This window comes from Falco rusticolus, chromosome 1, assembly GCF_015220075.1.
Source record: "Falco rusticolus isolate bFalRus1 chromosome 1, bFalRus1.pri, whole genome shotgun sequence".
Lineage (NCBI taxonomy): Eukaryota > Metazoa > Chordata > Aves > Falconiformes > Falconidae > Falco > Falco rusticolus.
In genome coordinates, this window is record NC_051187.1 from 105,372,939 (window position 1) to 105,398,870 (window position 25,932).

Here is a 25,932-nt window from a genome sequence, read left to right on the forward strand (position 1 = left end):
TGAAGACTGGCAGTTATACGATCAAATATGTTGGATTTTGTTAGTTCAATCAGACCATGTTCTGTATAGATACAGAAATGGACTGGGTGAAATTCTGTGGCTCATGTCATGCAGAAAGGCAGAACAGCAGACCGTAGTGGTTCACTATGCCCTTGAGATGTACTTTTGAGAATCTGACAGTCAGACTAGGAGTCAGGCTGCTGGAGGATGAGAAACACACAAATAGGGTTTTTTTGTGTCTTGTTTTTGTTTTGTTTTCTTTTTTTTTCTATGTGTACTTTAGCATCACATGAGAGATCAGTTGCAGAGCATGAATCGTATTCTCCAGGGCAGCTGCAATTGCCTTTCTTTCAGTTTCTTTGCCCATGTATCGTTTCCAACCCCTTCTGCAGGTGGAACTAGGATTTTATAGGCAACCCCCTTCCACCCGACAGCTATCCCAGATCAGTGCCATTCTAGCACTGAATGAGGCAGATAATATTGGCAAAACGGGCTATCGTCATAGAGTAAGAGGCAATAGTAATACATAAGGTGTCTGAAGAAGCCTGCAGAGACATCTGTGATTATGGCATATTCCAACTTTTGAAAGCAAAACCCTAATGGGTTGTTTCACATGTGGTGTGAAATTAGCTAGGCCTTTGATGAGCAAACTGTAGAACAGCTTATCGTGCCATGTGGAGAGACCGTCAGTAGCAGGGAATCTCTGAGTCACCCACATCCTTCTCTCCCCTCCACTGAGCTATAGGAATAAGCAGCAGCACTTGGTGGTCATCATCTCCACGAGTAAATCCCAGTCCCATCCTATTTACCCAACAAGCCCTGGCCTTACTGCTCTGCATCTAGCATCCCATTCTCTTCCCCTTTCCATGTGACATTTTGTTGCTTGTCATCTCCATACCCCATCAGAAATCACTCATTTGGTCCCTCACCCAGCTTCAGACATCCTCTGGGCCCTCGAAGCTCCCATCACTAGCGCTTCCCATCTGAACATTCCCACCTGGCTGCCTTGGTGACTCCCAACACCACGTTTGTTTGTATTTGTCCCTCTCTTTGCATCCCAGCTCTTCACCTGCCACTCCTTCCCGCCCTTCAGTCCACCTCAACAGGGACCAGAGTATCAACCCTAAGGTTTGCCAGGTCAGGTTGGGTTTGAAAACTCTAAACACCTAATGATACCAACAACCTCACAGACTAAAAAAAAAAAAACCTAAAAATGAGAAAGCATAAGCTTGTTGTTGCACATGCATTTCCTTACAGACTTTTTCTTCCTCATTCCTCCTCTTGAGTCAGTGACTTTGTTCATCATTCCCTCTTGTTCTGTCTTGTGCACACTTCAGAATAATTCAACCAGTTAGCTGACTCAAAAATATAGTTATACCAGTTGTTATTTTAGCTTTTGGAACTCTTTTGTGTAAGAGGCGAGTGCTTTTAGCGGTCAGTGGTTCTTATGACTGAACTTAACTTTTGCCCGTTATTGATATTCTATTGAAATACCACCTATGAAAAGAAAAGAGAGCTTTCACTGTACACAAAAACAACTCCAAAAGTTTAGTGAAACTTTTAAAAAAATGTCTGCCTTGTTCTAAGATATGGTCTGAAAAAATCACTGTTAAAGTCAAATGAGTCACACCTGAAGTTTCAGCTGAGGTTTTCAGGAGAATTCCTATTTAATATCTTCATACACTGTGGAGTTGTCATGTGTTGGTAACTGAATTTATCATCAAATTAGCTACTGTGGATGTGACGCTGTCCATAATATAATCACTTCACCATCACTCATTCTCTCCAGTTCCCAAAAGAAATGTCACTGTCTAATGCCCTCTTTTCTCGTCACTAAATGAGTGAAGTTCAATGCAGAGTTCTGCAGTGTTAACTTTGAAATGCATGCTTTTTACTTTTGTTTCTTGCTTCTTGAAGAGTCCATCAACAGAGTGGATTTAAACTAAGCCTGCCTTGGTAAGTATCTTTGCTGTCACTGTTACTAAGATGTCCTAACTTGGATAATTTCATTTCAGTCCCGTTGTAAAAACAGATTTGTTTTTCAGACCTTTTCCCCCTTGAGACCACAATGATGTAAATGTGAAGGATGCTCTGTGCATTTATGCATGTGCATGTCTCAGAGCCTAGAGGCAGAATTTCCCATAAACATTTCCAAGTTTCAAACAAAACCAGGTTTTCACATTAAAAGCTCCATTTTTATGTTCACAAGAAAGTGCTGTGAGCTGGATGTGCTCAGGCAAGAGCACTTCATTAGGTAATTCTTCTCTCAACTGTGTGCTCATGAACGATTCCCGTTTAACCTCCGAGAAGGATGTACGTATGGGAGGTCACTGAGCTCTTGCAGTCCTAGGAGTCATCTTTTTGGAAACTATTAACAACTACAATAACAAATACATTATTTTTAAAGCTACTTTCTGAGGTTAACAGCTACAGGCCATTTCAGTTCATGGGTCTATTTTCCATTATATCATACTTAAAATAGAGCGGTGTGGTACTGAGTCCCCGTGGAGAGATGTGTGCTCTCCATAATAACCCCACAGCTGTTAAGTTTGCCAGCGGACTGAAAGGCACCCTATAGCTAGCCGGTATAAATAAGTTTGTAGTCATAACAGTGCAATGATAAACCAATAGCAAAGCTGTTTCTGCTTCTCTCTTCCACTCCCCACCCCTCCAAAAAAAAAACCACCCCCAACATTTCTTAGGTTTTCTGTTTTTTTCTGTTTTTCAGTGATGGCTGGTGCCATGGCTTGAATTCAGCAAGAACCACCCGCTTGCTCTAAGCATATTCAACTGGGTAGGTCTGGCTGGCTCAGCCTGCTTTATTTGACTGCTTAAGAGAAGACTACAGCTAGTCTCATCTGCAAAAGAAGTAGCTCAGATTCTGTATTCATTTATAGCCTGCACAAATGCCCCGTATTGTCTGCAGGTATGGCTTTATGTGCAGCCTGGATCTCAGAAGTGGTATTGCAGTTGTTGTCCCCTGGCTTCACGTCATCAGGTTTGAGCTTTCATGTTGCCTGGAGTAGAAATGTTATCTTGTCTAATGGGAGCTATATTTTAGGAGAAAATATTATAGGAGAAACTGGAGAGAACCTGGATGTCATTTTCACTGGTGTTTTTTCAGACCATGAAAGCATTACACTATTCAGCACACCAAAGACAGCACTAATTCTGTGAGCCTCCCTCGCAGCCTGGTGTTCATGCAAGGTAGGCTAGGCTAATGTTAGCATTATTATATATATATATATATATATAAAATAAATAATATAAAAATATAAATACATAAATAATTACAGGAAATTGTAGACCAGCAGGTAGTATGTGTGTAAAGAATAGTGGGTTTTCTAGTGCTGTTGGAAATAGTGTAACTGCTGAATGGTGGCCAACCAGTATCAGGGTCAGAGCTTTTATCTTTATATGCTGATGGCATCGTAGACCAATTTACAATGCTAATGATTTGGCTTTTGTCTATTTAAAAGATGGCTGAAGACTAATGAGCAACCAACTCCAGTGACCTTTTAAAACTGCAGGTATCTTCAGCTTGCTGAAAAATAAGCCCACACTTTAAAAACCCAGAGCTATTGTCTTCACACGGAACAAAAAAGCGTAAGAGCGTAAGAAGTCCAACCCCACATTCCTCATCTTATTCTGTGGGAGTTATTCTTGAACATGCAAGACCCCACACATTATTCTTATGGGCGCTTACATCTGACAATCTCTTTTGTAATGTGTCTGGTGTTACCGTTCTTCTCGTTTTAATAACGACCTGCTATTATTCAGAAATAGTTGGGCTACACTGGCCCAACCTATTTTAGAACCACAAAGACTGCGCTTTTTAAAGCTGAACTGTGTGAGTACTTTTTAAAACCCTCTTTCTTTATAAAAGAAATATCTGATGTTCTCAAAAACTTTAGGTTGTACATATGCTATGACAAGCTATGTGCTGCTGATGTATTGGATTTTTTTTAAATAATTCTTTTTCCAAATAATTGCAAAATTCCCCATAGATGCTAGGGTCTCAGAGATAGTGCTAAACATCTGGCTTGTCTCTGTAGGCTGCACCATGTGGTAGGTGAAATACCTGGTTCAGTGCTGCGCCTATCTGCCAAATATATTCAAAACATCAGCTTTTCCTGGACAACATTTGGTAAAAGCTTCCTTCATTGCTTTAAGCCAATCCCCATGTGGATATTACTTCTTCAGATCGATGTGAAATTATTCAGATTGGAAAAAAAGTGAAGTTGTTAACATTTGTGTACAGAACAAGATACTACATTGTAATTAGATGTGCAGGACAAGGAAAATTCCAATAGCGTGAAATACATTTTAATTCTTATTTTTCTCCCCCACGTTTCTCTCTTTAATAGAATCCTCTGGTCCAGAAGACCCATTTTTCAAAGAAAAAGTCTTTATATTACTGAATTCAAACAACAGTTCTCTCTTGCCTAAGCAGACAAATGCCTGTCATGTAAATGCAAACCACAGCCAGTAAAACAAGGCTCTTGATCGTAGCCCCCATTTCAATGGCTTTATGTCAAAGTGATTTGGTAAAGAAAGCAAGGGTGCACCACATAGAAATTATTGTGCATGGAGCATAAAAAGCAGGCTGAACCAAAAAAAATAACTTTTTGAAGAAGTGTAACTAGTTATGGTATGAAGTCATAATGAACTGACAGTTAATTTGTCATGATAAGGAAATGCATTCTGACATATAAGATGTAATTGTGACTAGACTGAATGTGTATACATACGCACTTTGCCTAAATTTCTACTTTTTATATGCTTGTGTCCCATGAATCTTTAGCTTTTGATTTTTCTTTTAGGTCTTGTTTTATTCAGAGACTTCACACCTTAAAAAAAAAGCTGAACTTTGGAAACTGTGAGGCTCCATTCCATCTCATCTACCCAGACTGCAACCCATATTAGAGAAGCTCTGTAAAAATTCCCTTTGTGTTAGACTCATTTGTCCTTGTTGGGGTGACCGTTACAGAAATTCGCATTTTCTCACCATCAAGGCTACAGAGCTTTTAATTATAATGTTAAAGAGCTATTTCGGGGGGAAAAAGACCCCAAAACATTTATTTTTTTTTTTTATGTTTGCAAGTTTTGCTGTTAACGTTCCAAGGTTAAAGCTTTTTCATGGCCACCTTCCTCAGACAATCACCTTGTGCTGCTCAGTTCAGTCTTGCAGCACATTTCTGCCTTTCTCCAGAGCTAGAGACCCTTCCACGTACATCATTCCACTATCTAATGAAATACAACTGGATGTGCTACAGGGGCCGGGAGGGTTTCTGAGATAAGATTTTTGATCCTCAACTTCTTCTAAGGGGCCAAACTCTTTTGTAATGTGGGTACTTCCATGCTGTGCCGTGTCCTCCTTTGTTAGGGTTTGTATCAGCAGCAGCTGGCTAATGGTGACCCACCCAATATTAGCATTAATCTGAGAAATTATGCTTTTTTTTTTTTTTTTTTTCTAGATCAGAATAATTGCATGAAGAGGCACATGTACTGAATAGCAATCAACACTGGCCCGGTTAACATGGGCCAGTGGTGTCTTATTTAATCAGCAGATAAAGAGAAGCTCACTTGTCATTTCATAGAAAACGTGTATTCTGTAATTGTATAGTTTATTGCTGTTTGGTTTATAATTTATCTGAGGCAATGGGATCTTTCAAAATCTTCTGAAACAGGCTTGCTGAATTACAAATTCTCTGCAGTTGCATTGACTACTGATTCAATCGCACAGAATAATGTGACCCATTGCTCTTATCTGTGTCAATTTTATTGCTTTATATGTATGCCATGAACATGGTTTGTGGTTGAAAAGGGAATTGTGCTGCCACAGAATGATAGTGAAAAAGCATAATTAAGAGACAAATCATGAACATCCTTCATTATGTTCTAAGAGCCACACTAATAGTCTTGCTTTACATTTATGTGTAGAAGGTACTTTTAAGAAGCAATGTCTCATGAAATAAAATTTGATTTTGACATCAGGATGCTGTTATAACTTACCTAACCTGTAACTGATATAAAATGGTTGGCTACCATATAACTTGACTTAGAGACACAAATAGCAAGAACTTTGAGAGGAAGCATCAATAGCTATCTCTTTTAGTGCTGGGGCAAACTTTTGTGCCTGATGAGATGATATTATTCCATTTAAAGAGTTTTTCACCTTTGTTTGCAATGGGAGTATTACTGCTCATATAAATGGCAAAAAGAGGCTTTTGCTCAGATATACATGTGCGAATAAAAGGGGAAAAACCCCATACATTAAGCTATAACATCTGTCTCCTGGAAATATGGTCTGGGAGAAGGGAGAGAACTGGTGTAATTATGAACCCTACATCTGCACTTCAGAAAGGCACTCTTCTACCTGTCCTTCCACCCATCTGTTCATCACCCAAGGAATCCTGAGAGCTTTTATTCTTCTGTTTCCAGTGACTATGGAAACAGAAGAACTAAAGAAAGATGAACGACTTTTGCGTGAAATTTCTTTCCAGGGAACTAACTGCAAATTGCAGTGGTTATTAATACTAGTAATTCAAGTCTAATCAGGGAAAAGTAAGAACAAACATTTACTTTACATCCTGCAATCTATGTTGGGCCTAGAAAATAAGAACTCTTTTTCTTTTTTTTTTTGGCACTTGTTTTCATTTTCTTGACTTTCTCGTTTCTTTACAGAAAATAGTGGAAAGAGAGAAGCCATCTCGGGGAAGAGAAAAACTCCATTGTCACCTGGGATATGGAGAATCAAAGGTGAAGTCCAGGCTGAAAAATGGGCAGAGAAAGGGCTGCCATGTCTGAGATGGGTGCTTCTACAGCAGGTTGTGTGTCGTGTAGGCTGTTACTTCCCTAGGTTTTTAGCTAGGAGTTTCCCCCCAGTGAGTATAGCTTTACTCCTGACTGCTGGTGATTCTGGGTGTTCAGTGTCAAATTGTCCAGTATATTCAATTTCCAACATTTAATGTATGTTTTCACTTAAATCATGCCTTATGCCAATTGATTGTGGAAGTGGGAGAAATGGAATACACAGTTTTGAAGTTATCCATTTTCCACATCCAAAATATTTTTGGGCAACTGGGTCAAGTGTTTTGATTTTAGCAGCAATTATATTTTGCAGATGAAAAATAAAAAAGTAAAAGTACAACTTCCAGTAGGTTTCTGCTGAACTTTGAAAATGAATGAAAGGGCACATTGTGATACTCTTATTCATGCCAAATATTATCTTACTCCACACCACGAGATGCTATTTAATGTGAGCTATAGCTTCATATTCTGGTCTAGCACTGATTGACATGTTCTTTTTGAAGTCATATGGAGAAAACCTACATACCGATCCTACCATGAAGTAATTAATCACCTCGTAATAGGCAATAAATTTACACTGTTGTATTCCGTAGAGTAGATACATATTTTAATTAGCATCCATCTGTAGCTTGCATTTTGCTGATTTTGTATACTTCTGTATTTTATATACCATTCCTATTGACTGCCCAAGAGTACCAGTGCAGATATTTAGCAAGCTTCCTTTCCAACACTGTTTTATTTTTATTTAGGAGTTTTTACTTTATAATATCAGTCTGTAATTCTGATAAGCTGCATCAAGGACTTGCCATGCCAGATCCTGTCTTCATGACATTTTTGGAACTAGTGTACTCCAGAAATAATAGTGAGGAGTTAAAAATGCTATCTAAGAAGACACTGTGACATGCAGCTATCTAAAGAGACTGCTATCTTCGTTAAAACAAAAAGTAATAGCATTTATTAAATTTGAGGAAAACTAGAGGCTACCTCCTTGTATTTAATACAAGTAATTATGTATATTATTGTGATAGAACAGCCTTGACAGTCTCCTCAGATAGTTTAAACAGAATCGTTACACGCATATCTGACTCTGTTACTGTTAAGAAGCTCAGCTGATTTATTAGTACAGTATTGCCTTACACTTGGTTTATTCTTTGGACATGTTTCCGGAGGGTTTAGTTTCACAGTCTCTTGGGCATCGCATTTTGTTGACTAGCCATCATCTAAACTTGGCCAAAAGCAATCAGATGAGCTTTCCGCCCAAGCTCTATAAGCTACATCTGTTCTCAATAATTGACAACCAGTAATCCTCCCCCAAAACTCCTCCTTGGGGCATGCTGTATCCTCACTTGCCCTGCAAATTCATCACTCACTCAGTTGTTGGCTCCGCAGATCAGTCACCTGCCTTGTACTTTATTTCAGCAAAACTTCCAATGCTATGGAAGATGTGGTTGAGGCGAGAGAGCATCATGAACAACAGAAAAACAAAACTGAAAATCAGAAAGCGTTTGGCAGTGCTAAGAGGCTGTGTCCTCAATAGCACGGGCCCACTGCTGCTGCCCTGTTTTCCCCATGGAAAGCAAGGCACTTGGGTTGTCCCTACAGCCTTCGAACAACCGTAGAGCCCGTGTTCCTGAAGAGGGCATTAGATGAAACCGCAGAGATTCAGTCACATTTTCTATTTCCTACTAGCATAAGAGCTAAGATAAGGAAAAGGAAGTGGGTCACGAATAACCATTGCTTCATTATTGCCATCTTATCTGTAAATCAAACTGCAGTAATTAAGAATCCAATGGGGAAAGAGAACGTAAACTCCTAGCAATAGAGAGGGAGACTGCGCGTTGTGCCTATATGTTAAGCCTAACAGGAGGTTACTTCATTTTAATATTATATGAAATAATAATAAGAATTGGACTTGTGAAATGATAGCAAAGGGTTTTGTCTGTCTTCCCATAAAGTCAGACTAGCATGAGCGCTCTGAACATTAGACAAGATAAAATTATTTTATTGAGATAACTTCACCATTCTCCATTTTCTAACCATTTTGTGTAACTTTGTGTTTTATCTGAGATGTTTGCATTGTTTCTTTTTACCTTTATTAACGGCTTTTTCCATGAGAGCGTGATGGTTGAAAAGCAACCTGATGCAGTGGCTACATAAATTTGGAAATCTTTTCTTGAAATCTGTGGTACAACCCGTGAACTATTGTGTGTCCAAGTGGATTTAGTGTATCATAACGCTCCTAGAAAAACAAAAGGACAAAGAAGATGGGATTGCTAAGGGAGACATTAGATTTCATTTCACACTGGTAATAGTTTAGAGATGTGTGCTGAGCAAAATGGGATTCAATTCTGCAGCACTTCTCTTTTTTATTGCTACTAAGTGATTTCAATATCCAGTCTAAAGTGATATTGAGAGTGTTCGATAGGATGGGGATGAAATCAGGGAACGCTGGAGGCTCGGAGGAGGCCACAAATCTCAGGCTGACTTGACGAAGCCTTTCAGGGCCATCCCACCCGACCTTAACCCGTCTTATTTAACCTGGAGGCTGCTGGTAAGTACCTTGCAATGTAAGATATCATTTTGTATTAAAGGGAACTATGCAGCTAGATTGCATTTTTGACATCAATTGATGTTACCATAGTTATGGCTTTGGCCATGAACTTACCGCTTTCAGAAACATTTATGGCTAGAATTTTATTGCCCAGCTGTTGCTGCCTGGTAGACATATCATAACACAGAAATGGCTTAAACCCTGTAACCTTTCAATTTATGACTCTTGAAAGCAGATGAAGTTTGCTATACAAACAAGGAGGCTTACCTGTAGTTCACAAGACAACAGCCACAAATATTCTACTTGGGTACCACTTCTCAAAGCAAAGAAGCTTCTATCTGCTGTGATGTATGTTCTGCTTCTGATAAACACGCAGCTAAAAAAGGTGAGTGTTGTTACTTGTTCTATGTATTTATCAATATCGATTATGGGGATAAGTTGTCAGTTTCTTGAATATTAAGTCAAGTGGTAATAATTTGTGTTGTTTAATAGTGGATAGTGTGGGATACTAAATCAGATTATAAAGTTAGGAGCCTGAGAGGCACCAGTAGAACTATTGAGAGCCTGTCTTTTGACTTCTGCAGGTTTTGGACAAGAACTGAGGAAGTTTGAAGCAAGGGCAATGCAGAAAAATGCATCAGACAAAGGCAGTTGCTCTGTAGGTGCATGTGTCAGTGAGGGTCTCACCATTCTGTTTTCAGCGTAATGGGGTGCCAAGAAGAAGACGTATTTTTTCTACAAGAAAAGGCTCAGGAGTGACACTGTAATGTTCTCGCTGTGCTTTTGAAATCATTTAGATTTCTAGACATCATGTCGTTTTCTCTAACAAAATACTGAGTTGCTTATAAAGCATCATGAAATTTAAAAACAAAGCAAAACAAAACCAACCAGCATTTGAGAGGATTTTAAATCTGTGTCTGGCAGTGAAACAACCTTGGCTTTTTTTTTCTGGAACCAAATGGCTACTGACTCATGTTAACATAAAATATTTTGTATCATTTCTATGAACTTTTCTGAAGGCAAACTTATGCTTTTGATCTTCTCCTGTATCTAGCGGCATAATTTTTTTGGCTAAAAACTAGTTAGAGTAAATAATGTGCAAAACCAAAGCCTTAATACGGCTTTATTTAGTACATGTTCTGTATTTCCATTTGAATGCATAAATTGTGTTGTCACTTGACTCAATATACAAAGCTGCATAAAAAAGAAAAGTGAGCTTTCAGCACTTCCTCTGTTAAAAATGCCTTCAGCAGCATAGCGTAATTTTGGCTAGACAGCCATTTAGCTTTCATTTGCCGGTCAACAAGTTTGCTTTGAAAAACCTTGACAGAAGAGCCAGGCGTGCCCTGGCATCAGTGTATGGCACTCTTCTGAAGGCTGCGTCACAGGCTGGCGGGGGAGCAGGGCAGAGCGCCTGGCGTTCCTGCTTGTCCTGTCTTCACAACCAAACGTAGCTCCAGGCTACGGAGGAACTTAAGCCATTAATATTGGTTTCCTCACTAGGTGTTTATGTAAACTGACAGCTCTGGCAGCAGACATGACTTTTGCAGAGTCATCAATGCTTGCTTCTAAAATGTCATTAAAAGTGTAGGACACACCGACAGCGGTGTGCTCAGATTTGAAGTGGCACGGTTTAATTTTTTTACATGTGAGCAGATAATCTACTTTGTGCTGAGATGCTTTTGCATAAAGCCTGTACAATAATTTATTGGCTTCTATAGCATCCAGGGACTTTATTTTTTAAGAAGCAGAATACGTTTGTAAAATATGTGTTGCTAGTATTATTATTTTTAATTTGCTCTTGGCAACGGAATTTTCTTCTCTGCTGCAGAGAATAATGAAACGAGATGGATTTGCTGGATTCTGGTTTACTTTAAAAAAAATCACAATGGCAATTTACATATGTTTCACCCTTCCTTCAAGATTTTGAATATTTACCATAACTGGATTAGATTCTAGTTATGTGCAGAACTGGCTGGAAAATAAACTGGCATCCTGATTTGCATTCATTCTGCACCAGCGGTTCCCCTGTCACATTTGTTCAGTCTGGAAAATTTGGCCAAGAGTTGGGTTTGTGTATTACCTGTTACTGCAAGCAAAAGTCTGAAGTACGTGTTGGCCCAAATCCCTGATGTATATACGGAATCACATATTTCTATACAGAGAATAGGAATATTGGAATTAAAAGATACATGGTGTTCAGTCAGGAGGAGGGCTGGTGGGAACGGTTTGTACCTAGATAGCCAGGAGCCCTCATTTATAGAGTGTGAAAATAGCTGCTGAGTTGAAGGTGGCCCCAGCGTGTGATTTCCAGGTAGCTTCCTTACACTGTTCCTGCCTGATGAGGCAGGGATGCTGGGTTTGGGGGATGTGAACTGCTCTGTCACTTGACCAGGCAGCAAAAGAGCTTGCTGTTAGCAGTGTGCCGGTGTGCCAAAATCACCCCTTCCAGTTGAAGGTGTGTGACTGGGGGGGTGGGGGTGGGGGGTGGAGTGGGAATGAACATTTTATCTTTCTTTCTCTTTATACTTTTTCGTCCTCATGGGTTTTGTTTATAGGTGTGGCTAACTGGGGGCAATGGTAGCCAGTGCAAGGTAAGAAAAAAATGATGCTGTATGCTTGTAAAGCACACATTATTACTCAGTGCTCTATGCCAAGACAAGATTGTCTTTCTGTACTTATTTTCCATCCTTATTCTCCCAGTTTCACACAAAACCTCTTTTTTCCGGTCTAATGCCAGACTACCAGTCTGGGTGCCTTTTAGTCTGTGTTGGCTCAAAGACATATGACTCTTAAGCAGAACCCAGTCCTGTTCAAGACGGGACATGAGTTTTCCTCATGTACTGCAGAACATACAACTCCGAGAACATCTGTTCAGGAGTTAAGGATTTGTTTCATCAGCCTTTCTTCAGTCTGGCATTAGGCAAATTTTTAGTAGGTGAGTTTAAACTACCCTTTTCTGCTCGCTATTGCCATCCTTGAGCAGTGACATACAGTCCCCATGTCCTTATGTATAGGCCAACACTATAATCTCACCAATAGGTTTGTGTTGATGTTATTGCAGATTTCTGTTAATCATTTGCAATTCTTCCTCTCCACATCTAATAGAGAGAGGAAGGGCCTCAGAGGTGGAATTAGTAGAAATGTTTCAGCTTGAGCTAGGTAGATTTGCTAAAAGGTAGAACCAATAAAGTTGGATATAAAGCTGTGATAAAAGTTTTTGAGACCTCTCTTAGAGCAGCTACCCCGCTTTGCAGCATTGTGCCTCACGGATGCATGTTAACACTCCTAAAGCTTGGCATCTCTGGGCTGAAACAGGGAAATTTAGGAAGGCTGTCACTGACATAGCCTGCTCCCAAATCCTGATTATTTCCTGGTGCTGCCAACTTATTGGTAGTGAGTTGTGTCATCTCTCAAATCGTGTGTCAATGAGACTTCTTAGTAACATCCGTGAGATGTCAAGTGGTGCAAGACGAACTGTGACCTCCTCCACAAGGAAAAGAAGCCCTGACTTGTCTCTGGCCACCTGCATGTGTATTTCAACAATAGACACGCATCCCCTCTCCTCATTCTCTGGCTTTCCTTCACAGAAACACGAGAATAAGGTAGATATAAAGGCGACCTGATGTCGGCTGAGCTGAAGCAGTAGGTAAGGGAGGTTTTGCTTCCATGCAGATTTATGCAAAAGATAGCAGAGCCCTCAAAATAGCGGCAGCAGAGAAGAGAGCTAGACATTTAGACCGGGTTTGAGCATCTCTGATGGTTTCAGAGGAAAGTGAAGCACTTCACTTGTGTTTCAAACTATGAATACCCTTTCCGACCGGATGGCTGCTCCAGCTGCTTGCTGCGACAGGTGCGCGGGTGCCCCGCATCACCGCTTCTGCTGGCTCGGGGATCCACGGGGCTGCTGCGTCCTTCTGTCCCTGGCTGTGTTGAAAGGTTTGCACAGGCTCTGTAAGGCATTTTGGAGGGCTGGAGCCCTTGCACATCTATAAGTACCTGGAGGATAATAGTGTAACTAGTGTCGTGATGTGCACCCAGGTCGGCACTGTGATTCCCAGGGAAGTCTTCAACGGACTTACCAAAACTTCTCTTTACTTTTGCATTCTTCTCTGGTTACAGTTGCTTTGCAAGTGGCATCAGAGATCAAGACAAGAAAAAAAAGCATGAGAAATTAGCAGTAATTATATCACAAAGTTTGTGATGGAAATGTATGATAGTATTGGGCTATCACTCTTGAAGGAAAAGAGTTAAAAGCAGGAAAGTTCAGCAATAGTGGCAAGGAAGTAAACAAGGAAGCAAAAAGGCTTTAGAAAAAGAAGGCTGATGTGAGAAGAGGCTGTTTGGGATGACAGCTCCGTGATTTAACAGTCAAAATTTTGTGTCTATCTCATATGGAAACTCTAGCAGCCTTACTCCTTTTTACCTGTAAAAGGTTTCTGAGGCCTCACACTGAGGTACTAGCTCTGTCGTGTGTCCGTGGGTGCTGTCGTGGCCAGGCTTCTTTGCATCAGTAGATTAGTTTGTGCTGTTGTCATGTTCTTCATGGCAAATTGTAGCTTTGGTGCACTCAGTTATAGATTTGGTGTAAAGCTACATGTATCATCCACTCCGTTGGACCTGTTTCAGCAGAATAAAAATGAAATTAGGAAATGGGAGAATGAAATTACCTCATTTAGTATTTGACCTGCTTATCTGCGGTTAACGTGGCAATGATCATTCTGCTTTAATTATGCATTGGACAACTTGGAATAATTTGCCCATAAGGAAAGTTGCTTCCTAACCACAGGGAGTAAGCACTGGTCTTTTGAGCTAACGAAAAGAGTTACCTTTAGCTAGCTAGAGACTCCGGGGGATCTCAGTAATGGCAACGGGCAAGGTGCGCTGGTCTGAATCCAGTTACTGCTAAAGAAACAAACTGTGCCATAAACGCCTGCCAGGCAGTAAGCAGAGAGGGTGCGGGGTGCGAGCCTGTGGATGCTGGGCGGTTACTGGGGCCCTGTCCATTTCTGGCTTCAGTGTGAAAGGGGACAGAGACGGGAGAAAGTGGGAAGGCAGGCAGGTGAAAGCACACAGAAATCAAGAAGCTGGCTTCCAGGACGGAAGTGCCTGGTGAGAAAGAGGAGAGTTGAAGAAAGAAATTATTTTATGGACATAGGGGAAGCAGAAAGAAAACAAACCAAAAAGGGAGAATCAATGTACACTCTCCATGTCACCAACTCGTATTTTAATACGTACTTTGGATTGCCCCACCATGTCCTGTGAAACCCTTCTCCTTAAAAAAACATTTTTTTTCAAGTCTGCCTCCTTTTGTCCTCACATGAAAACTGTTAGAGAAGTCTCAGCAGCCAGGTGAGAGCTAGAGTGACCAGTTGAGAGCTTGTCTTCCTTGTACGGTGGGGTATTTTGTTTGGTTTGATTGGATTTGGGTTGGGATTTTTTTTCCCCTCCAATGACCTGTTTCAAAAGAGTAGTGTTGATACTGCTCACGGAGGAGATGGATCAAAAGTAACGTGTAGGTTCCTGTTGCAACAGTCCCCTAATGTGTTTGGGTAGTCCTCCCAGAGCACAATTTTGTTCCTCGGAAGTAGTAAAGGGGTTTTATAAAGAGGAAATTATTTCTTGATAAGGAAATTGCTGTTTTAGAAAGTGGCTATCATGTGAGCTTTTTAGTGGCAGCTCTCCCTGCTGTTAGCAGAGAAAATAATGACCGGGGCACTGGTGGGATGAAGGAATTTTCTTCACTGAGCCTGTTCCTGTATCCTTTTAAGCATACATTCCAGGGTGCTCTGAGAGACAGGACAGAACAGCAGTGGGAGTCAGGGCTAATTCCAAATAATAATTTGCCTCCATTCCTAACAGAGCTTTCATAGGCCTTAGGGACAGATAGGCACTCTACTAGACTCTAGATGAAGCCCAGGTTTTGTGCTGTTTAGGTCTATCTATCTTATGTTCAATAGAATGGGTTGAAAAAAATTTAAATTGCTCATTCAGAAAGATCTTTCATCAGAAGGCAAAACAGATCTGAACTTTATTTTCAAAGTCGGCTTGTTATGTTTCAGTTACTAAGAATATGCAAATGGATTATTGTTTGAATACAGCCAGTGAGAAATTACATATTTTTTCAATGTGTTGTTTAATAATCATTTGTATAGGAGCTGTTAGCCAGCTCCACGCAGATAACAAAAACAGTGTCTGCGTGTGGGTTTATAATTAATTGTGTAGGTAGGACACAGACAACATGTGTTAACATTAGCAATATAATGCACATCTTATATTCATCAACATCCAGAAGACTCAGGAGCTGAACAATTTAGGAAAAGCTAAAAAAAAAAAATATCTGATAAATGGTATGGTAATGATGGTTTGATATTATCTGATGGCCAAGTGACCACTTTAAGAGAACCTGAAGATCTCCTGAATTCCTAATGGACAATGACAGATTGGGACTAATAAGTTAAGCAGGATATCAATGGAAAATAAATTTATGAGGACACACAGTATCAGTGACACACAAAAGGGCACCGAGGAGGGTGGTAGTTCTACCTGAAGTGGTAGAACACTTCAGTGAGTTGACAAAATACCTCTCATTGCTCTCATTTCTGCTCTTTGGTTTTTAGTTCTGGGGTTTTTGGGGAGCTGTGTTTGGGGATTTGTTTTTAATATATGGTAATCTTTTATCCTTTCTATGTTTTATTTAATCTCATGGTATCAATGTTCCAGCTGGTTTAAACAGTGAACATTCCTGTGACCTGTCTCAGAGGGAAAATGTTAAAAAATACCTAAGCCTTTTCTATTATAAAATGTACTGTTAAATACCTGACATACACAGATAACCTGTGCCCAGATTAGTCTGGTATCAGGGCTGGTTTTGTCACTATTGCTTTCATGCAATAAGCCATGCATGACCAAAATTTTACTTACTCATGTTGATCCTCTTAATGCTCCCAGTACAGCAGAATATTGCAAAGAAATAAAACCTAAAAACTTCTAATTTTACTAGGCTGTTCCTTTACTTGAAGATAAATACTAGAGTATAATCTTCCTAAGTCTGTGCCATTGTCAAGAAGTAACTGGTGTATGAATGTACCAAACAAAAGCTGTTGCAAAGGTTTTGTAAAGATCTAAAAGTCTGGTCAAATTTTCTGTAGATGCAACACAATTGCCTATTGTTTTAATAATGTTTCAGTTGTATGTATAAAATCATTCCTTCAAATCTGAAATGACTGCTGCTTGTGATTCATCACGTAGTGGCACATTTTAATTCTCCAAGGTTAATAATTCCGTGCACTGATTGTTTAAGTAATTCCTTAAATCCTGAATGCTTACATGAGCAACTTTACTGGCTTATATTTTCTTTTACTGACATATATTACAGGAAAGAGCCTTAGAGCCTTAAGTTTCATTGTAAAAAACTTCTATGCCTCAGAAAGAAAGAAGGCTGATCTGTAATACTTGTTTTTAAAGGGAGACCTCAATTCTTTACTTGAAAAGTTGCAGGCAGTATCTCTCATAAAAACACCAACAGGTGCTCCCCCACTGCTGCTGCTGAAGTCACTGAAAAAAGATTTCCCTTCCCCAAGGATCAGTGTAATACCAGGATTAAAATAAAATTAATGAAGAACATGTTGATTCATCAGTTTTTCGACTTCAAGTTCAGATAATGTGGAATGTTGGATGTTTACTGTGAAATTATCTGCACAGGAGCATTTGCAAACCACAGTGTCCTCTGGATCTAGAGCTGTGAGAACCTGCAGCAGCTCCCAGCGGTTACACAGCTTTGACGATGTTTTTAGGGCAATCAAACACCCACAATGACGCTCACAGTCTGCGTAAAACAAAAATTGCTGAATTTCTGAGAATTAGGGTTTTGGTTTGCTTTTTTATTGTTACTGTATTTTGAGTATACAAAGATGGAACTGCATGAAGATAAAGCTGAGATCTGAATGGGGCTCCACGGAGTTGCATAGCCTTGTGATAATGCTGTGTCACTTGAAGAGGTCCTATGGGTTCGTAATAAATATAATTACTTTCAGTGTTGGTGGTTAGGTTTTATTCTTTTGCTATAGCTGTTTTAGTAAAATTCTTTTACTGATGTTGCTGGGTGATCTACCATAGTGAAAAGGTATTGGTTTTCTGAAAAGTCCATTTTAGGAAACATTCTTATGCAATGTTTTTACATATGTTTGCTCAGTATTTCATTGCTATACCTATAAGCTACTGCTCATCCTGCTGAAATAGCTTAAAAGAGCCAAGTGAAAAGGTTCAAAAGAGATCTTTCAGAGCGCCCTGGAAGAAAATTGAAGTAAAGAAGGAATTAAGGTTTTTTAAAAAGCTAAATTTTTTAGAATTTATGTCAGCTTGTTGCCTGCAACCCGTTGACACTTCATCTGTCTGTTGACTTCATAATTGAGTGCTTATGCCATTAAATTATTGAGCTCAGGAGGTCAAATGGTGCATGTTCAGGAGATTTAAAGACATTTTCACAGCTAAAAAAAACAACAAAAACCACCAACAAAGAACAGCTTAACATCTGTTTTAAAAATGCTAAAACTGTAGAAATTCCTGAAAGCATAAAATGAGAAACATCACCGCCTGCTGTGCTTGGTCTGCATCGAAGGGAAACTTTGTGATAGAGGGAAGTGAGCTTTGAACAGGGCTCCTCCTGAAACACTGTAGTTCAAAAAAGCCAGAGAGCTGCACGGCAAATGCTGCTGGCACAGGAGTTGGTGCTCCCCGAGAAGCTATTGCTCCCCTGCAGAAGAAGATAAACACGGGAAATTCCTGCCATGTGGATTGCCTTGCGGAGGCACACCGATGCTGCTCCGCTGTTCCCGTGGGGAGAGGAAGGCAAGCAGGATTTGGAAAGGCCGCACCACCACTTCTTTATTCTCTGTGTGATGTTTTTAGTTAAAATGGGTTGGGAAAGCGGACTTTCCCACCCGCAGGTGATCTGGGGAGAGGGTGGTCGGAAAACTGCTAGAAATGGTAAAGGGTATAGTGAGAGAAGATCTGGGGGTGTCTATCCAGAAAGTTGCATTGCAAAACTTTTTACTCCTTATCATGGCTGAGATATTGACTTTTTTTTATTTTTTTTTGCCTGGCACAGAAGGTCAGAAACCTCTCTTTGAATGGGCAACAGAGGCATGAGCAGAAGCGCTGGCATCCTGTGAGGTCAACCTGTGGAGAAGAAACTAGGGGAGACCTCAAAAGCAATAGCAGGAGGGGAAAGGGGCTTCATCTGAGCCCAGCAGTAGGAGTGGCAGCACAGGTAACTGTCTTGGAGAATTGCATCCTCACTTTCTTGCTAGATCCAGATTTACACTGATCCTGAAGGCTTTTTTTGGCTTTAGAGAGAAAGTCTGAAAACTAGCAAGCATACGGTGTACTCCGTGCTGTCGTGCGGAGGAGGGAAAGAGCAAGTTAAAAGAGAAATTAGAATTGTTTTATGATTGGTGATTCATTGACCAAGAAAATATTGAAAGGGCCAAATGTAATGCTTTGGGGAAAAGGAAACATAGCAGGGATTTCTATTACTACATTTCTCCGCTTTCTGAAAATTCCAATATGTGTTGAGAAAATCATCTAGAGATAGAACACTTGCCAGGTTGAGAGAGACAGCTCTAGTTAGACAGACAGCTCAACAAACTGAATTATGACAAGATTGCTTTATTAGAAGAAAACAAAGATTCGGCAATGTGGTTACATATATGAGTTAAGAAAACTGTACTGGAAAGCACTGACGAAGGGAGAACACGAAGGAGGAAAAATAATATTGATCATACAATAAAAGTGTCTATTATAAAAACCAGTGCCCAAGTAAGTCAAAGAATGAGAAAGGAGTAAGAGAAGAGCTGTGGGAGACATGGTGAACCACAGGGCTGGGGCTGTTGGTGGGGCAGGCGGAAGATGCAATCTCCATGTTCTCCCTACAAAGGAGAGACACTTCCAGCAGGATCAGGACATGAGCATCAGGACACGCTTGCTCCAGAGGGCGCAGGAAAAGGGGCCTTAGGGCTGGTGCAGTGCTGCACCATTGTGGACAGGACCACGAGGTGGGATGTGATGGTATCAGCTGGTGGTCTGCATGGAGGGGCTCCTGGTCCCCCGAAAGGTTGCTACATTTATTTAATTATTTTTCAGTAGTCTTGAAATATGTTTTCGTGATGCAGGTGCTGAGAGTTCTGTGTAATTTTTCTGAAAATTCTCTGATACTTGGGTAGTTAGGTCTGAATGAAAGGTTCCAGGAACAACCTCAGCAGTGATTTAACATCTCCAGCCTTATACTTCTATTAACTAGAGTTGATCGTGAATTTTCTATAAATAGGTTTTCAGTTTGCTTTCCTTTTTCTCAAAGGAAAATGTGTTGTCTCTCAACTTCAAATCTTCAGAGGAGATTATATAATTTTTCAAGTGTTATTTCTATTTCTTTGTTAAAGAAGTTAAAACTTCTTTGTGAAAGTATTTTACTTCCACTCAATACCGGTATCTGTATCTTCCTAATACGCTGCCGTCACTCTGCTTCTTACCAGCCTTTTCAGGGAAATCATGTTCTGCGGCTGCACTGGAAGGACACTTGAAGAAATGTGCAAACATTTGGGGGCACTTCCACATTGCCAAAAAGGTGCGTTTCAGTTCGTATGAATATAGTTGGTTTTCTCTGTAACACTTTTTGTTTATATTAACCTCAAAATTCTTGAAGAAGTTTGAGAAAACAAGAATCCAGGGAAGGGAAGGGAAGGAACCGTATACACTTACTTTTCATTTCCTTAGTTTTTTTCTTAAATGAGCGACTAAGATGCAAGTAGTTAATTTTTATTTTTTTTTTTCAAAAAACATCTTCTAATATGGAGATGCTGAGTGTCCAGCATGTGCCAGCACAGTCCAAAGCTGTGATTTCCCTGCGAGGCGGTGAGTCCAGGCAGGAGCCCAGCACTGCAGCTGGCGTAAGGTGTAAGGCTTCCTAGCTCCATAGGTGCAAAGTCCCAGGTGTTGTGTTTCAGGACACAGAGGCAGTTCAGCCGGCTTTAATGGTCATTTCAGACAAAAGCAGATGAGGACATAAATTTTCTGTGTTACAGAAGTCCTTTATTTACCATAACACCTGTCACTAAGCTTGTCTGACCAATACAACTGCCATGCAATCAGAGTAATTTTGGTGAGGCAAAATTGGGGGTTTTTTTTGGAGGAGGGTTTGTTGATAATTGTCATAAAGGTGTCTCTGGACAGCCACATATATAAGCCAAATATATGTGCATATATAAGCCATAAGTGCATATGCCTGCATACGGTCTTCAGTTTCTTCTGTAGATAGCACTGGATTTAATCAAAGATGAAATAGTTATTTTTCTCTTTGTGTGCTTAATTGCTGCTTTCAGTAGTTTTGGCAGAGAATATGCTTAAAACTTTCAGAGTTGTCTCCAAGTTCCGTTTGAAAGAGGTTATTTTAAGAACTGTTTGATTCAACAGTGTTGGCACTTCTGTTTTTTTACTGCAACGTTTTAAGCCTATAGGCTTCCGGGTACACTAATATTTATGGTGGGCTCTTACTTGTGCAAATATATAGGCAGCAAGAAATAGTCATTAATACTCATTTGTTTAACATTTGCAACTATTTACATTTAAATGTGTGGGTTTTTTTCTTCTGAACTGGGGAGTAGAGTCACGTCTAGCAGAGAGGAACACTGCTCACAACGCGTCAGCTTTCAGCAAGGAAAAAAAAACAGTTCATACTTAATTTCGGGTATTGGTGTAGCTCCTTGAGTTTCTGTAGGATTCACTGGCTGCCTACCTTAAAGCATATCGGTTACCTTTCTGTATTTTATCTCTATTGTATAAAGTAGTGTAGGAGTAATACATGTCCCTGAAGATCAGGGGGAAACTCTGGAAACACGAGAAATAATAGAGGGTTGTCAGAATAAGCACTTTACCAGTCCTATATTGTTAGTCTAGATTACTTTGTGACCACTTCTGAAGAAAATACATCAGAATGTTATAAATTATATCTGAACAGAAAAGAAAGTCTATTCTCAACAAATGGATTTCTTAAAATGAATCCTCCAATAAGCCTCTAGTCCTAGATGGCTGTCTTCTTGTGATTTTAATTATCATGCTTTAAGGACTCAAGGTTCATTGATGGTTTAAGTAAAAAGGCTGCTTATTGCAATCAATGCTGTCTGTGGAACAGCAGAATAAAAGTTTTGTGAGTTACGGCTTTCTATTTATTAATAAAATGCATTCAAAGGATTTGAAGTTCAACACGAGCATATTCCATGGATTTGAAGGACTGTATCACAGCAATAACGTACACATACAAGACCTGCTACCATTTGAAACAGCACATCAGGCAGGAGTCTTTCAGCACCTGCAGGAAATGTTTACGTTCCCAGGTGAGAAACAGTTTCTGGATGGTGGTATGGAAGCATGTGTATGTCTTTTTCCCAAGGAAATCCAGCACGCAACAAACTGGCACCCATTTTGGCACTACCCTGCAGAGGGTTTGCCAGACTGAGCTTTTCCAAAGACAGTGGTTTTTTCCTTCTACCTCTAACTTAGACCCTCTTTGCTTCTAGTATGTCACTAGCATGTTGAGTTTGTTCCAGCAGATGAGAAAAAGAATCAGGATTGTCCCGATTAACTTAAGGCTGTGTATTTTGCTAGTTACCTTATAGTGCTGTGAAGGTAAGTACAGCCTCTGAATGCTGGACCAAGAAGTATTTTCATGTCAGAGAACTGACATAAATAGCCTGAATTTACTGGTCATTCCTCTTCACTATGGATTATTTAATGAAACAGATGTTAAATGTTAAAAAATATACTTGAATTCATGCAGCTGGTGTGCTTTTAACAGGTATGTTTTCTTTCAAATTAAAAAATAAGCTTCCCCCTTCAACAGTCTAGTCCAGCATTATATAGTATTGCTAATGGATACCTTAGAGTTTGTACAGAATTTTGGCTTTGTTATATTGCTATTATGATTTAAAAAAAAATATGTTTTTTTCTTTCAAGTAAGGAAAAAATAAGCCTGCCTTTCTGAGCTGTGCATGGAGAAGTATCCCCTTTAGCAGTGGTAGATGCAAGCATCTAGTCTCTGGTCTGCAAAACATACCAGCAGCTGGGTGCATTTGAATCAATAAAAAGGCTGCAGAGAACTGTCTGTAATATGATCATATATATATATATACACACACATATATATGACTATTCTTATTCTTTGGAAGGGATGGGAGTAGGGGGCTGGGTTGATATTTGCTCACAGCATTACCATCAGCAGATTTCCACTTAGGTGGCAGACATTATTATTGTTATTGTGGAAATCACTGCAATTATTTTATTTGCTTGGTAGGTAGTTTGCTGGGTGGAAGTACTTGCTTGGACTTTAAAGAAGCCCTGCTGGTTTTGCTTTGCATTTGTACTTACTCCTATGAATAAGTCCTACACACAAGCTTTTGAAAATGTAAGCTGCTAAAATTTCATGTCGGTAAATCCTGGTTTCTGATGACCATGAGGGCATGATTTTCATTCTCTCTCTGCTGTTGATAACATTACAAGATTATTGCAAGAGAGGACTCGGTGCAGGGGTTCATCAGGCTGGCAGAGAACAAGACAGCTCAGCAAGGGACTTCCTTGGAAGCCAATTAAAAAAAAAGGGGGGGGGGGGGGGCGGGGAAGGAAAAAAGGGAAAAAGTTTTCCAGCATTCCAGCATCACTTGTGTGCTGTCAAGCCCAGGGCTGCTGTCCCCTGCACACTTTAAAAAACAGCTGGGTGACTTCAGGGCAGCTGCTAGAAACTTGGTAGATCCTCTGTAAGGGCAAAGATAGTAGAAAGCAATTTAATTCTAAATACAGTTTCAGTGGGTGGTTGAAGTGGGTAGTGCAGGGAATCTGCATTGATGTGACACGTCTGGCAAGCCCGTCCCCTGGGCTGCTGGCTTACCTACGGTACATTTTTCCTTTGACTCCAGTGGATGCTGTGCATAAATAAACAATAGTATGGCCCTGAAACTCACTGGGCAGAGGAGTATGCAAAGAATAGCAGTGAGGGTTCGTGTATGAAAGGTGATTAAAGCAATTACTAAGTCACTTGGTGCTTAATGAATATTTTAATGCAAGTATCTACCATTGATTCTCCCAGATGGCAGCAATCAGCAGCACCCTGAAACTGCGTGGGCCACACAGTTCCTCTTTTTTGGTGAAGTTGAATTCAATCTCGTTATTTATTTCACTTTTGAAAATACGTTTTATATTTTACTGCTTAAAGAAGATGAAGAGTGTAATAAGAAGTTGGGGGTGAATAGCAGTGGCTACCTCTGTTGAAGAAAGAGCTATTGAAACTGGGTATTAGGCAAACCTCCTTAACAACAAGGGCAGGTAGATCAATTTTCAAAAGGCTGGCAATGAACACTCCATCTCTTTAAATCTTAAAAGCTCCGTCTGGATACCTTAGCCGAATATATATTCTACTTTAGCCTAAAAGTTTTTAGATTTGATGTAAGAATTACTGCATGACATTTCCTGGCCTCTTTTATATGGAAGGTCAAATCTGCCGATCACACTGATCCCTTTGGGTCTTAAAATCTTTAAATCTATGGCAAAGAAGCTAGCTGCCAATTAACTTCTGTGCTTGCAGTACAGGTCTTCAGTTGAGAGCATCACATGCCTGTGCTGATTTACTTTCAGTTCCTGGAAGAAGTTGGGAATGACGTTTAGTTGCTTCCTAACCAAAGGGGACTGCTTTTCATTTAATTTGTATTTTTTCATCACAACTTCTGGGTCTCTTATTTTTGTCTTAATTATTGGATGTGAGACTTTATTTCAGTTCTGCATCCTTTCGGCGTACAGGATAGTGAACACGGCATGTGGCCATTTGTGCTCAAGTCATCCCTAAGTACTAGGGTTAAACCCACATGAAGTTCTTTTGTTTATTTGCATTTTTAATCTGCATTGGGTACTATTGTTAATACTAGGGGTTTGGGGTTTTTTGGGGGGGTTGGGGGTTTTTTTTTGGGGGGTGGGTGAGGACAGTGTTTGTTTTCTAGTGCCTTTAATATATCATGCTTTCTATATTATTGAGCCCCTTTGTCCATTAGCGGTAGTGCAGGTCCCTGATGAATTGGGATGAACTTGCTGATTCACCTGACAGAAGGAAGAGAGGATTCATGTTTGGCAGCAGCATGGAGTTACATTGGTTTAAGATGAGAACAACCTAACATTTGTCATCTGTTGTTTATTCTCTTGTCCTCTGCTGAAACAGGAAATCTCACTGTGGATGGCTCGACTGGAGTTTTTAATGTTTGTGTCACTGTGTATTTATGGAGTTGTTTTGCACTTTGTAGGGAAGTTAGTGAGGTTTATGCAATGATCCTTGGAGATTTTGCATCTTTAGCAAGGAGAAGGTTTTCACAGGAGAGGGAAGAGGTGATGGTGTTTACTGCCAGCTTAACCCTGGAGCCCTTGGTACGAGCTGTGGCCCCAGACTATGGAGCAGCTGCCCGACGAGGAGTAACAGCACAAACACCTGCTCAAATCCGCCTGGGAAGCTGATGTGAGGAGAGGAGGAAACATCCCAAGTCGTCAAAAATCACTTGACAGAAGAGGAGAAACTACAACTTATATAGTATACGTAAGTGCCTGGGTAATGTTCACTCTCTGGAGCAACAGGGACTATGCCTATGGTCATGAGACCAAATTTACGTCTTCTGACAAACGTCGCTATGCTGTTTTACTGGTCTTCTGGGATAATGTATAATTAAGCCATTGCAGACTAGAGAATCACATATACAAACATCGTTGCAAACACCCCGGTGTTATAATTAAGGACAAAACTCTTTTTTTTTTTTTTTTTAATAGGTATTTTGGGAGAAACAGGTCAGTCCGCAACACCAAACCGACAAAAGGAATATTTCAGACTGCCAGGAAAGAGTGAAACTTCTCTGAAGAAGCAGCAGGAATCTTTTTGGTTGGAAGTACAAAACAAGATAAATACCATGTTACCTTTTGGGTCAACTGCCTGTGTAGAATTCTGTCAGGACTTTTGTAATATTTATGCATACTGTATAATTTAAGATCATATAGGGTTTTTTTCTTTTTCTTTTTCTTTTTTAACCTTGCCGCTCAAGATAAACTGCAGCAAAATGGGATAGTGTTTTGATTGCTGTAATCAGACCTACCACACTTAAACGTTCTGAAGTGTTCTTCATCTCCTAATTTTCAGTTATCGGTAACGTTTATGTCCCACTTTGCTTGCTCTTGAAATCATAGCTTCTGAAGCAGAGGGCCATAAGAGGTTGTCAGCAGCCTTTTAAACTGTGAAGTCCTGTTTTTCAGCATCTCAGTAATTTTCTTTTGCTTCTTCCTTTGGGAGAGAAGAAGAGAGGAAGCCGTTTTGGATCATGACTGCTCCTTGTTCTCTCCTGACTATTCTTTTAAAAGAGGTGCTAAAATTTTAAGGATAACATTAAAAAAAATAAACAACCTAGAAAATTATTCGGCCGATTCCTTCTTTAGTTTAATGGGCACTAACTATGAATTGCCTTTGAAAAACCTAACCTGAGCTACTAAATATTTCT

General features: G+C 40.0%; 1 long non-coding RNA gene across 1 annotated transcript in view; it reads left to right on the forward strand.

Moving 5' to 3' along the window:
• LOC119150989 overlaps nucleotides 1-24,303 on the forward strand; it is a 28,563-nt gene extending 4,260 nt beyond the window's left edge. Inside the window, exons 2-9 of the long non-coding RNA XR_005105265.1 lie at nucleotides 1,918-1,956; nucleotides 2,729-2,794; nucleotides 6,688-9,749; nucleotides 18,474-18,635; nucleotides 19,897-19,988; nucleotides 21,609-21,753; nucleotides 22,710-22,820; nucleotides 23,499-24,303. This is a non-coding gene — a long non-coding RNA (uncharacterized LOC119150989). The remainder of the gene's footprint in view (nucleotides 1-1,917; nucleotides 1,957-2,728; nucleotides 2,795-6,687; nucleotides 9,750-18,473; nucleotides 18,636-19,896; nucleotides 19,989-21,608; nucleotides 21,754-22,709; nucleotides 22,821-23,498) is intronic.
• Nucleotides 24,304-25,932: the final 1,629 nt, after the last annotated feature.